The sequence below is a fragment of the Syngnathus leptorhynchus genome, chromosome 3 (genome assembly GCF_054491065.1).
Source record: "Syngnathus leptorhynchus isolate UIUO chromosome 3, UIUO_Slep, whole genome shotgun sequence".
NCBI lineage: Eukaryota > Metazoa > Chordata > Actinopteri > Syngnathiformes > Syngnathidae > Syngnathus > Syngnathus leptorhynchus.
Genome location: NC_141197.1, coordinates 15,254,117 through 15,268,588, shown reverse-complemented (window position 1 = coordinate 15,268,588; position 14,472 = coordinate 15,254,117). Strand labels below are relative to the sequence as shown.

General features: G+C 40.4%; 1 protein-coding gene across 2 annotated transcripts in view; it reads right to left on the bottom strand.

Moving 5' to 3' along the window:
* LOC147059473 (semaphorin-4B-like) overlaps positions 1 to 14,472 on the bottom strand; it is a 35,883-nt gene extending 21,411 nt beyond the window's left edge. Inside the window, exon 1 of one of the 2 annotated variants that reach the window (XM_085906990.1) lies at positions 14,402 to 14,472. The gene's annotated coding sequence lies outside the window, so the exon portion shown is untranslated. Of the gene's footprint in view, positions 1 to 8,017; positions 8,222 to 14,401 lie in introns of those variants that run through there. The other variant, XM_085906989.1, reaches the window with a different exon arrangement.

Sequence of the window (14,472 nt, the reverse complement as noted above, 5' to 3'; positions counted from 1 at the left end):
TAACTCCAATGATAGAATATTAGATTCATTCGGCCCTTTCAGTTTTCTCAACCCCAGTAACGAGAGACTAGGCAGACTTTTGATGGAGAGATGACATCATCCATGCAGAAATAGGCACAGAATGGGGAAAAAACACAAACATGGTTTCAAGATGATGATGCTCATTACTGCCACCCACAGGACTGGAGGAGTATTGAGTACTTTGCTAAACTATTCACAGTGACATTGTGATTCTAACTGAAACGACTCCCTGACTGGAGTTCCCCGGCATATCATTACTCAACATGAGACGTCTTTGAATATTTAATGAGAAGCGAGTGCTTTCTTGGCACTCTTTATGAATTGGTATAGAGTTTAATCCATAGAGAAAATGTGTCAAAACATTTCTCCTGACCTTTTGTTACCCCGATGAGAAGCTTAGGCCCACCAACAATGATTTTTTTTACCTGGCGTGAATGTACAGTTGGTGGCATAATACAGCTTTGTCACACAAAGCATCCATGCCAGTTTGCACGGAATGGAAAAAAAAAAAAAATCACATGCTTTCAAAGAATTGAAAAATTTAAACCGTGAGGATTTGGATAATCCAGTTAACGCAACAGCCCGTGATTAAGACTTTAGTAATGGGGATGCAACTGACAACAAAGGGACTTCCATTTTCAAATGTCCCGAATGAGTATGCTAAATTAAACTGGCCGCTTCTATCGAACATGTAATCACATTTGCAAGTGGCACAAAAAAAAAAAGTAATTTATCGGTAATAGAAATAACCACCAAGTTTAGTGCCGTGTAGCCCATCTGTCTCATCAGGCTCCGTGCACTGTATAGATAATTGAGGAAATCTGGTGCCATATTGCTCACAGCAACAGATTCATTAACCTTGAGAACTCCCCTGGAGGCTCCACATTAACACCTACATCTGTTGAGATGAAGGAAAGAACGTGACAACCTCATTGGTTGATGGAACGGACCGGGTCATGACATGTCTGGAAGAGCGTGAATGCTAAGGATCTCATCCATTGGACCAATTTCAGTAACATTCGTCCTCATTGGGGTACTAAGAAATCCGGGCGAGAGGCAGACCCGAGATTGGTCGCCAGTCAATCACAGGGTAGACACACTGAAGGTCAAGCCCTCAATTAACCTAAGTACGTTTTGGGAATGAGGAATGAAGAAAAAGCCTTCAGAAGCAAGGGCAAGACAAAACATGCAAACTACTCGGCACAACAGGTCCAAGCCAAAACTAGAGTCGAACCCATAAGTAACTCAATCACGCGATCAATCATTTTGTCTCTCATGAGTCTTTGGCCGAGGGAATCGACGTGATGCTTGGTTAGGCATCGGCTACCAAAATAGTTGGTCTCATAATCACGGCACTTCAAGGAGGACGACTATTATCACGACTTGAGAGCTTTCTGTTATTCCCAAGTACAAGCCTAAAAAACATACTGGTTGGGGTTTGGGATTGCAGCACCGGAGCCATTGTGTTGAAGAGAAAGAGCTCAGTGGGTGACTGACAAGACAGAGGCATCACGCTGGGTCTGTCTTTATAACTCACACTTAGCGCAGCCGGCTAAAATGTAGCAGGGGATTTTAAAATGCGTACAGTACATTAACTTTCCAATTCCAAGCTATGATCTTGGATTGAGTTGATGGCAAAAACACTGTGTGTATTATTTGCATATTATAAACATAACAAAATGGGCGATAAAATGTAAATTAGCAAAGGGATGAGCTCGTCACAGCATGAACTCCATTGACTTGCACTATTAGGGAAAGAGACGAGTCAACACGAGGCTCCGCCAGCAGTTGTTCACATTGCATAACAAACGGCGCATCTTCAGAAGCACAAAAGGTATCAAGATGTCGCCATAGTGGTGATGCAGCAAAGTTTTATGGACTCAGGCTTTTTTATTGACTTGCTAAACTTTGTTCACAGTATATAAAATTTGCACTTCAAAAAAAAAAATGGAATGAATTCAAATAATCTGTGACCATCGTGAAATATTCATTCATTTTGCAGGCAATATTTTAAGTTACAATTTCATATTTCATGATACAAATGTACATGTTGTCCATACATGTTTTGGAAATGTTGTTATGTCAGCAGTTGGGACATGCACACTCCACACAGAAAGGCCCAGAAGTGAGATTCGAACCCAAAACCTCCTGCTCAATAATATACGTGTGGAATGAGACAGGTGGGAGGAACAAGACAGGTGGGGGACTACGGAGACAGAATTCCTGCAGCCGTCTCCCAGACTCCTAAATAAATCACTAGTGGGTTAAAAATAAACTGCAGCCCCTCCTTGTCGCAGTCAGGCCGGCCGCCGATCGACTACAACTTAATGCATCGACGCCGGTGACTTTCCGCAACAAAGCGTGACTCAGCACGTCTGACAAAAAAAAAATAAGTCAGACGAAAATAATAAAAGAAAAGGGCAGGAGAGTGTGATGACATCATTGGGAACAAAACGTGCGGCACACCTTTTACAACAACATGACATCAAGGGGTGGTTGTACTAATTTCTATCATGACCAGCTTAAACTTGACTCCCTCATCATCATCATTATCATCATCACAAGGTAGACGGGATCATAGCTTGAGTTCAAACAGTGTATGGAAGGTTTTGAAAACACGGCAACATGACCTTCACAATTGTACATACATTTCAGAACTGTTGCTCTGGAAACTGCTTAAACCGGGCGAGTATCGAACGCTTCAGTAAAATAAAAATGCGGGACAACGTGGCGCTGCTGAATTTACTTCCCCGATGAGACACGTTTTATTGCAGGAAGAGAAACAGGGCAAAAGGTAAACAGAGCGCTGTAGCAAAGTGGAGTCTTTGGAGTCTACTGCTTTTACTTCAGAACCAGTACCAGTAACTGAGGATGTTTGGGTTAGGGTTAGTTTGACGAGTACGATATTAACCTCGTGTGTGTTATTGTTTTATTTTTAGCTATTTTTATCACCAAACAATCCCAAATAAACACAGTAAATGGGGAAAATGTTTTGTAATACACTTTCACTCAAAAATAAAATTGTACCCGATAATCCGATTACTCGATAGAATCATTATTATTCGAGTATCCGATTAATTACTCAATAGAATAGTCGGTCAAACAGGAGCGGGCTTGAAAAATTAGCAACAAGGAAGTTGCTCATCATGAAAATGTATGTTGAACTGTGAACCAAGATTGTCAAACTGTAAATGCTTTCAAATCCTGGTTAAAAAAAAATAAAAAATCACATGAATCACCCAGAACCGAGACACAGTAATAGAATTTGCTACATTCGCATTTGTGTTTACTTTGGTCATTTCTACCATCCAATTGGTTTACCGCATTCCGAGTCACGGCAAAATTGGGGCCTATCCCAGCTAATTTCGGAATACAAGCAAGCTCCATTTCAGACAGTACTTATAAATGGACACTGGTGATATGAATATCTGTGCAAATTGAAACCAAAAGCATCTTTTGCCAAACATCCCACAGGGGGGCTCTCCCCTAACGTATCATTAATTATTCAACCGAATCATCTTTCTATTGATTTGCGGCAGCCTTGAGTCGTGCCGCTTCTCGCGGCTCAAGATAAGACCCTCAAAGCAAATTCCTCTAATATGAGTCAAGATAAAATAATACCATGTCATTGTTCAGTTCGTACCTGAACGGCCTTCAGCTACAATAATGTCCCGCGTGGCAAACACATCCCTAAATACAGGCACATATATCATTTTAAGTACACGGCGCACCGCAGCATGACATTAGCCACGACATATTTGTTGCAGCTGTATGCACGCACATGTGGTGGCCAAACAAGACACAACATGCGTCTTTTCCAGAAGACCGCAGCTAAAATAACACAACGATTTTTTGCTAACGTGTTCCGACTCAGGAAAATGACCACAAAACAGCTTTTTCCATTAAGGATACTCTCGTCATCTATTTTTTTTTATTTATTTATAGTGCTTGTCTTCACTCGTGTCGCGGTAAAGCAGAGTTGATTTTCGGCCAAGAGGTCGGATTCTTCCCGGAACTGTCGTCGACCAATCACAGCTCAGTATTGTTGAAGAGTCAGGCTTGATTTTCAATGAGTGCCAGAGGAGTGCTTAAAGGAGAGTTTGGGGGTCAAGTGTGTTGCCCACTAATATGCAGTTGACTTTGAACCGTAGGAGATCATTTTCAGTAAAAGTGTAAAGTATAATTAATGGGCTGCGTTTCGTAATTCTCCACAGTCGCCACTTGACCACGGCGTCTCTTACACAAACTGCCGCGCACTTACTAGCAAATCCCTTTATGGCATTTAAAAATGGCCGCTATTAGTCTCAGAACCGGGAGCAAAGTAGATTAAACTAATCTCCTTTGTTTACTCGGCTCCAGGACCTCTCTGTACGTTTAACTTGCCGACTCATTTGAAATAGCGTGACGAGAGAAACGGTTAGGAAATGGCCGTGCATTGTGCCCCCTAGAGGCCTTGAGTGTTATTACAACAAGCGCTCACATTCGACGACTGCCGCTATTCTAATCTCTTCAGAGTGCAACTTAATTATATTAGATTGTGTACTCTTTTTTTGCATTTCAAACATTTAGGTATTTTCATCAACCTGAACTGCAAAAAATAAAAATGGAATTGCTCAGGAAAAAAAAAATCTTTCCCCAAAGAGAAACATGGTTGTTGTTTACAAGCTTGTACAGTAGATGATCCACCTGCGTGACGCCGTGAAGCGATCAAAGTAACACTCGCGCGATTACGCAACGAGGTGAGGTCAGTGCGCTGATTACGCCACACGGGGAAGCAAAAGTAAATACGTGACTGGCCTCAGCGGCCCCAGCAATCTCATGACTTCCAAGTCAGTGTTGGAAGCAAGCCATTCAAATCCCCCTGCGGTTTTCATCAACCTGAAGACTCATTTCATTACCGCTTTTGACAAGCTGGACAAAAGGTTTTGAAAAAAGGCCATTCATGGATGTCTTTACATCTGCACAATCTAATGAGATCTAATGCAAAGAAGTGGAGCAAACTTCACAAAGATGGATGAATCTCAACTTCAAACCCTTAGTGGAGTCTATTTTGCCTGAATTGCCTCAAGACACGATTAATCCACCCGATTATCAAGCTCGTCTACATCGAAATCAAGTCGAGATTGCTGCTGTCTGGCAGCTTTCAAACAAACCAGCTGAGGCTCTTTGTTAGCTACCAGGTAAGTAGTCCTTGGTTTTGTGATTGGTGCCAATGAAGGAAGTCATAAAACAGCATGTGGCGGTCCCTCCTGGCACCGGTCCCTGATGGAGGCCATAGATAATAACCAGTCACATTGAAGCCATTGATCTTTAAGTGTGAAATTGAGAATAATAAGCTTTTTTTTTTTTTTTTTTTGGTTTAATGTTCTCTTTTCTAATAAGCATCTGCTCCCCTGTATTCTTCTGAATGACAGCTGCTGTCGCACAATACTATAGTTGCGTTGAACAATAGTAAACGTAGTAAGCCAGCGAGATTTGAAAAGGCAAAAAAGAGTCGATTTTCATTCCCGACCAGCTGTTTTTCATCGCCAAGTGAGAGTTTTATCTTTTTCCCCTGCACTCGATTCAAAACAGAGAAGCAGAAAAAAAAAAAAGAGAGGGAGGCAGGAATTTGTCTCTGGAGGAAAGAGGAGCCTGTTGCATAATACATTTCCATCTCAGACTTCTTCAAACTGATACCGATACTAAGTTGTGACCAAAGTACGCCTCCCTTAAATGCCACCCCCCCGATATATAGCTACGGAAAAATAAATAAATAGCGGACCACTGTTGTTTATTCAGTTTCCTGTTCATTTTAAACATCTATTACAAATAAGAATACATTTCTTCACGCTAACATTAAATAACCCACAAAAAAAGAGTTGAATGTACGAAAAATATTAAGACATTTTCGAAAAGGAATTCACATCCATCAGCAGGTAATTCTTTCCAGACTTAATGCTCGGTATCACTCCCAACGCAAAGTTAAATTAAGTTAATGCTAAAAACACATTACCAAATGAAGATAAGGAAATGAGCAAGTCAAGGGAGAAGACAAATGAGATGGACCTTGGCTGCCCTGCATCTAAAAAGAAGAATAAAAAAAAAAACAGCAAGTGGTCCTAAATATGAATAGGCAAGCCAACAAAACTTGACTTTGAAGACACATCCATGATGCAGCAAATGCAAATGGGAGTCATTGAAGACCAAAAAGTTCTTGTGGACATTCCTGATACTGATACGGATATTACTGATACTGATGGGGGCAGCTAGCTTATCTTGCATGGCACGGTGAGAAGAAAAACAAACAGTCCCACAGAAATTGCTCTCAAGCACATCTCATGTCCAGACACTCACATGGAGGCTTGCGCACTTCAACACGCTAACCTGCCAAGCCCCGCCTCTTAAAGGCACACAACAGCGTTATCAACTCGCTGGTTTGTTTTTGTTGAAGCCCATAGCGGATGGGTTTGATGCATGGATGGGGGGGGGGGGGGGGGTCACTTTATCTGCTTTTCAGAGACTAAAGGACCCTTGTGAAAAGGAATGAGTGTCTCCCAACTCTGGTCTCCACATGCTGACCATTCCTCAGTGGAGCAGTGGGTGGAGCATGTGTGTTTGTTTTGAGTGTTTGAATGTGTATGTGATTGTGTGGGTGGGGATCCCATGTGTGTGCGTGTGAGGTTTTTTTTTTTTTTTTTGCAAAAGGAGGGGATGCGGAAGAAGAGGAGGGGGGGGATTTAAGTGTTTCAAGGAATACAGCTTCCTGCAGTTTTTGGTTTACAGTAAAAATGAGGGAGGATACGTTTTGTTCATTCTCACATGAGGTCGTCGGAAGGTTTGTTTTCATCGTCCTCCTCCACTGTGTGATGTCACAATAAGACACTCATCAATTTGATTAACCCAGTAAAGCCCTTTTTTTTTTTTTACACATACAAAAATGAAGTTTATGGGTAAATATTGCGCAAGAAAAGCTTAAAGTCACACCCTGAATGTTTTGGGAAATCTTAAGTCTTAAGAAATTTTTACTCTTCAACAAACTGTTTGGACTGGCATGGAAATACTTTGAAATTTATTTTAAGAAACTATTTGGTGGACTGGGTACAAATGTGTGTGATAGTTAAAAGTGTTAAAAGAGAAATAAGATATTGAGCAAGAAAAAAAAGTAGACATGCTTTCTTTGCTTTAGTGGGCCACTTAAGTGATACGGCAGGCTTGATCTGGCCCCAGGGCCTTGAGTTTGACACCTATGATTTAAAGACATTCCTGAGGAAGTCGGAACACACATAAAAAACTCACACATTCACACCAACGGTGAATTTAATTTCAGAGTCTTTGGTTCAGCTTGCAAACCAGCGAACCTCTAAAGAAAGGCCTGAACTGAGATTCAAACCAAAAACCTCAGCTCTGTGAGCCAGGTGTGCTAACCACTAAACATTCACGTTTCCTCAACCATAAACTATAACTGCAATCTCAAGCTTTTTAACTATACCAAAAAAAAAAAACTGTGTGCACTCAATTTACTATCTATGCAGTATAAAAGAGCAAGTTTAAACTGATCCTGAGTTTGAGGCACATTGATGATGTCACTGTTTTAATCTGTGAAAGACAAATGACTCTAGATTAAATGCTATTAATTTATTAACTATGTGTATGATGCTGTGATAACAAACCAAATTAAATCTGGATTTGATCCTAATTTTCTCGTGTCGGCCTACGAACAAATTCTCAGTATCTTAAAAGTACCTGATATTATAAAACCTAAACAAAGAACAATATTTAAAGATGTTCTTCCTCCCTACACTCAACTCAGTACTTTTAAATATTGATTAGGTCAACAGCAACAATGTTTGCACATCACTAAACTTGTCAGACTGACTTTAATGCAAAATACTTGGAATCCGACTGAATTACTTCATTTCAAATGAACTGTAGAAGCCTGAGACAGTTCAAATAAAATGAAAAAAAAAAAGAAACAAACTTGTTAAATACATAGAAAAGTGGGATTGTTACTCACCATTCCTGGCTGCCAATTGCAGTTAAAAAAAAAAACTAAAAAAAACGCACACACATCCATGCAAACGATCCTTTGACGACTGAAGTCTTTGGGGTGCTAAAAAAAAAGATAAAAAAAAAACAACATAAAAGAGATCAAGGTTTAAATCCACCAAACGCAGCTCCTCGCTTTGACGTGTCGCACAAATGAAGTCCACTGTGCGTATGTGTGTGTGCTTGTGTAGTGTTTCCACAAGCTGCGAAACTTTAAGCTCCGCCCACAACCCACGCTCCCTGCCTGCCTTTCGTGACGTCACGTACCACAAGGGAGTCCTCAAAACTATCATGTCAAAAATAGTCCAGTAACTTTTGTCATCCATGAAATCCAAATTTTGAGCAGCTCTAATTTGATATTTGATAGTTTCTCAACTTTACACATGGGGCAAGGGTAAAAAAAAAAAAAAGTTTGTATTGGAGACACTTTACAGACATTTCTTTTTTTTTTTTTTTTTTTTTCAGATGACGTGGATTCACACCAAAATCCGCATCCAAACCATCTGGATTTATTTCCCAGATTCAAGTTGTTTCATTTTGAAACAAGGATGTATTTATTTATTTATTTTGGGCTAATCTTTCAAGATGATGAATTCATGAATTAAACTTGAAGGCAAAGTTGTCTTTACTGTGTGTATGTTTTGGCTATGACTAAGTCGCTGCTTCTGCTTCTTCTTCTTCTTCTTGTTCTGCTGTGCTCTGCAGCCAAGTAGAACAATGAAGGAGAGCAGCGAGCGTCCGGCACAAAGAGCATTACAGAGGATTACGGGCAAAGGCAAAGACTTGAACACAGGCGGACGCAGCCATTCATGTAATCTCCTTTCACTGCTGCAAAAAAAGACTAAAATGTCACGTTGTGCTTGTCACACTACAGTCATCTCCACAATGCTTTGACATCAGTAAATCTTAAAACAACACCATCCGTCTCTACTTTGCAGGGAAATGTGATGAGGAATATTTCTTAAAAGTGGAATGAAAATGGATGTTTTGTGACAAATAGATCTCTATTGTACAACTATATGTTCTGATGAGATCACCTTGGAGTTGTGTTGGACTTATATGTAAGATCTTTGTTGCATCATATTGTCTTTGGTGCTTTGATCACTTGTGTCTTGTCTCGAAAGAGCATCCTTATAACTCCGCCCCCTAACTGCACACAAGGTCAAAAGAAAAATGTCAAAACTAAGCGACATCCTCTACGGCACAAAATCAACAATTTCCTGATTAAGTCGACATTATTTATAGTCTATTGTTCATTATATGGAATAAAACAACAAATCTACAAAAAAGAGAAATGTGAATTATTAATCGATCAAAACATACAGGAACAATAAATTCTTTACTCAGCAAACGAAAGACTGAAATTTTAGGATCTACTTGAGTTAGAAATAGAACAAATGAAGTAGAAAGTACACAATTCAAAACAAGCAAATATTAGCAAATATTACATGCTGCCCTAAAAGGTGTTCATTTGTGCAACAGTTTTGGAACCGACCTGAAATTGCTGTGTTCCAAAAAAGATTGAAAAAAAAAAAGCATAAATCAAGTATAAGTCGGCATCATTGGAGACATTTTGCAACTTTTAAGACATATTTGTTTTTGTGAAATGTGCAAGGCTGTGTACTTAAGTACTGTGTGCAATTGAATGTTTGGCTGATTTTTTTTTTTCTCTTGTTGACACAATTCATGCAATGTACCTGCTGTGTATATTGGCCTTAGTGCTAAAAGGTCCAAATTGTTCAGTAAATCCTATTTTCATAAAAAAAAAAAAAGAGCTTGCAACCATTTGACAATCCGATAAGAAACTCTAAGTGGCTTCCACTTTGCCAAAGGTTCCCATTTGACAGCAGCCTCCATTGTTAAACACATCACTCTGAATCTTCCGCCATGCTCAAATAACATCCCGCCGTTGTCCAGACAAGCCAACGCACCGCCGACTACACTGCGGCCATTCAGATCGGGTCACATTTGATTGGGGTTAAGTACATGACAAGCTCTCTTTGTCACACTGGATTTGTGCATCAGTGTCATCAGAGAGGAAGGGGGAGCAAAAAAATGCTGACATAGGCTACGACAAAGTCACGAGGGCATCACGTGACTCAGTGTCTGATAACCTTCAACCTTTCAGAGACAGATGACAAAAAAAAAAACTATTTTTGTCTGTATTCCGAAATTCATTCGATTCATAACCTCGGAAAAGTGAGGCTAGCTCTTCACGTTGGACTTTGACCCACCAGATTGATGAACACGAATCTGAGCAGTTTTGTCTAGTCGTGCCTCGCCGTGCCGTGCCGGGAGGCTCACGGTTAAATGAAGTTTATTGCTGCGCAGATGTCATGTGGTCAGTGAACAAAGAGGAAAAAAAAAAAAAAACACCAAAGTGAAATAATGACCAAAAGCCATCTGGCAGCGGCTCGCCTGCTGATGCCAAACTAGTAACCCTTCCTCTCTTCATCTTCCATCAGCAATAAAAGACAATATCTGCCACGGCGGGACATGTGGCATTAATATGAATTATCTCCATCTTAATATGCTTATGCCCGGGGGGGGCATGACGTCAGCCACGTGCGGGCTTCTAATGAGACGCCGATGAATATATTACATTTGTTTTGCACTTTCTTTGTGCCAGTGTAGGGGGGGGGCAGAGGTCAAGGTCCTGCACAGCTGCACAATGGGAGGATTGGGAGGGGGGTGTAAGAAAGAAAAAGGCATGTGTTAATTGACTTTGTAAATATGCAGACCAGTATTTGAACTCAATATCAAATATGACTTGAAAGTGATTCTGGATCTGACACCAACTTAAATGTAAACAGGTCGGAGAAACTCTGAATACCTCAGACAAGAGATTTAGTCTTAATTTGAAGACAAGTTTCAAAGAATCTTTCAATTTTCACTCCTACGTCAAAGTAAGAGCCTTATTGATTTTACATTTGTCCAACACAAGTATGCTGAGGAAGCCGAGGTCGTCCACTTATCCACTTATGGAACAGAGATTCCAGGATGGACTTTTCCGTTGGCTTTTTCCAGAGACGAACCCCACGCCGTCACGTGATGCGTCTAGTGTAGTCGTGGCGTCTCTATCTCCGGCCAAAAAGCCATTAAAAGGAAATAAAAGCCTTAGTTCAAATCATATGGAAGCAAGCACGGACTCTCACAAGAGTTAATACGATTAAACAGGCTGAACGACTCATCAAGGTGATTGGAACGTCAATATAGTCAAAGATGCAAACTGGTGCTTGGCCACTTCTCCCATTTTCCTTACTTGAAGGCAATACGAGCAGCACGTTGGACAAGTGGTTCGCACGTGTGCCTCACAGTTTGTAGAAATAGATAGATAGCAGCTTTTCCACCGCTGGTCCGGCTTACAATATGAAGCGTCGAGGTCACTTTTAAAAAGGTCACCATGGAGACAGCGTGTCTCTCATGGACTGTAACGAGACTTAAAGCGCTCAGAAATCAATGAAGCATCTCAGCAAGAGCACACGTTAACCTTCCGAGTAGACGACAGCACCCATTTCCTGTTGCTTTATTAGTTTGGAGTTGCAGCCTAATTACTGTACATCCTGTACAACAACTGTCCTAATCACCGGCCCGTGGGACATTTGATGCTGACTGGAAAAAAAATATATATTGATCATTTCAGGTATCTACCGTAAGAGACCACTTGGATGGAATTCAGTTGCCGAGTGCTATTCGCGCTCGTGGTGTCGCGAGCAAACCCGTGCGAGGAGTTACACCCGGAGTACGCTATTGTTGTCATGACGATCAATAGTTTCTTGAAACAAATTTATTTTATATTGTCTTGTATTATTTTTACGATTTTTTTTTTATATATAGAAAAAATTGCTGAGTTTTTTTTTTGGGGGTTGGAAATGATTGATAGCATTTCATTTCATTTCACTGTGATTTGTTACACAAGTGAAGAAAATCCCGTTTTACAAAAAGCACAGAGTTACTTGCTTCCATTTGCAACCTTCTATCTTTGCAAAGCAGGATTTTCTGCATTGATGGCAACCGAAATACAAATTGAGTGCATAAATAACACACTTTGGGCATCATAGTGGCTTTTTACCGCAAGCCTTGTGGAAGAGAAACAAGCACTGAGCTCCCACTATTTACTAATTAATTAACTATATTCATTCTAATGGCAAATTGTGTTTTTAATTACTTTTTTGTTTGTTTCTGTTGCCCGTTAGCACAAAAAAAAAGGCTGGCGACAATTGCCACCCACCCAAGAACATGTTCCAAATCTTCGAAATGATGATGATGATGATTATGACAATGATGAAGATGGTTGCAATCACTGGCAATGAGTGAGTTGAAAGGCGCAGCAAAGCTAATTTGTTTGCTGGTTAATTGAAGAGCAGCACGTTGATTATCCGGCGTGGAGAATAGCGTGTTGTTGCTGCTGCAGCTGGATTAAACTTCTCTATAGATTGACTCGATAGCTCTTTGAAATGATGGATCGACTCACTGGGGAAAATCAATGACAACCACATGAAGTGGAGAGATAATCTTAAAAGGGACATGTTATTGGAGAAAATGGCTTTTTCATTGCTTGTAGACAAATAGTTTGCTCTCGAAATCTTTTGTGATATGCCTAGCGAATAGGTGAGTTCCCCCCCCCCCCCCCCCTCAAATAGCTACATTCAGGTACCGCTACCAAATAAATAAATAAAATTAAGGTAAATTTGAAAAACTGCAAAACTACTTGGGTTTACCACACCCTGTCTGGAGCACAAAGCAACCCCTAGGGTAGTGCATGATGTACTGCCGCCATGAGTAAAAATGCTTTTATGGTCTTCATGGGCGCTCTTGACTCAAGGGGAAGTCACTGCAATCAGGGCTTTCCCCCCGGTTGTCATGGTAATGAAAGCTGAACACGCCATTGACATGGCAGGATACAAGGTGGGGTATGAAGTCGTTTACTTGCATGAGACAAGGCTTGATTTCTAATTTCATCAAGGCAAAAAATAGGGTGTATAAAGTATGTGTTATTATTCTGGGGTATTTTCATGAAATTGTGTCACAGACACTTTTAGACGTTTTAAAAAATACCAACTTATACCACATAAAAATGCATTTATCATGGAATCATAACACATAATGAATTACTAAAAATATTAATAATAATAATTTTAAAAAAATGACAACATAAATTACTTTTAAATCAGTTATTGTCAACCGGTGGTCCGCGGCCCTCTAGTGGCCGTGGCGGTATTGCAGGTGGTCCCCTAAATTGGAAATGGAAAATAATTGTAACATTTTAAAAAATAAAATGTCTTTTTTGTTTCGACTTGATTTATTTTCCAGCTAATTTTGTTAATCGTTCATCCATCCAAATGATGTCAAATGTAGCTGAGATTCCAAAAATAGACATACAGATGCAAATAAATAGCCCGTATAGGTCTATCCTCCTTTGGTGCAAAATAAAATAATATTCTGCCAAAGCAGTGGTCCCCGAGTTGCTTGAAAAAATGAATTCAATGTTTGAGATCACGATAAACTAAGTGGCAAATTAAATAAAATTGCATAAATAGAAAAAAAAGTACTTGAAACAAGTAAGCAAAATTCAATTTTTTGGGATGGAGGGGTTTTGAACATAAGATTTAAAATAAATTCAGCTCTTTTGCTATTCAATGCACTGAGGTCACAATAAAATTAATTCATTCTAAATATAAAATAAAATAGATTAAAAAAAATATATGCTCTTGTGGGATTCAAAGGTTGAGGTCAAGATAAAATAACTCATTTTCTCTTTTCAAATCCCACTGAGCCTTCCAGTGAATGAGCTCCGTGGACTTCAGGGACAAGGAGGAGCCATGCATATGTTTCTCACACACACACACACACACACACACACACACACACACACACACACACACACACACACACACACACACACACACACACACACACACACACACACACACACACACACACACGCACACACACCTTCCACATAATGACAGTGTCAGGGCTTTATTTGTAGCCAATGCATCTTCATTGTGTAGCTGGCCAAGACTCACGTCAAACTACATCACTGCACTCCTCCCTGAGAACTTAACACAGCGTCCTCATCATCAGCATCTTCAGCGTGCGTTATCTCCCCCGACAAGGTGACCGACATCCCTCCTATTTAGCGGCCGGCGAGCGCATGCCATCTTTTTATAAACGACTTTAAGACACACGCACGATCCGAGAAGCTGACTCAGTGTGATGCACGATCACGGCACCGGTGCTCTTTCTCACTCCACTTCATCAACCCTCCTGAACGACAAAGTAAAAGCATCCTTTTGTGTGATCCTCACTGGCCGCCTGTCATGTATCAAAAAAAAAAAGAGGGACTCACCGCAGCCAGGTGGAGTAATCTAAGCCTGCAGTTGCGGCGGAATCCCCCTCCTCATCCGCTTCCTACCGGTG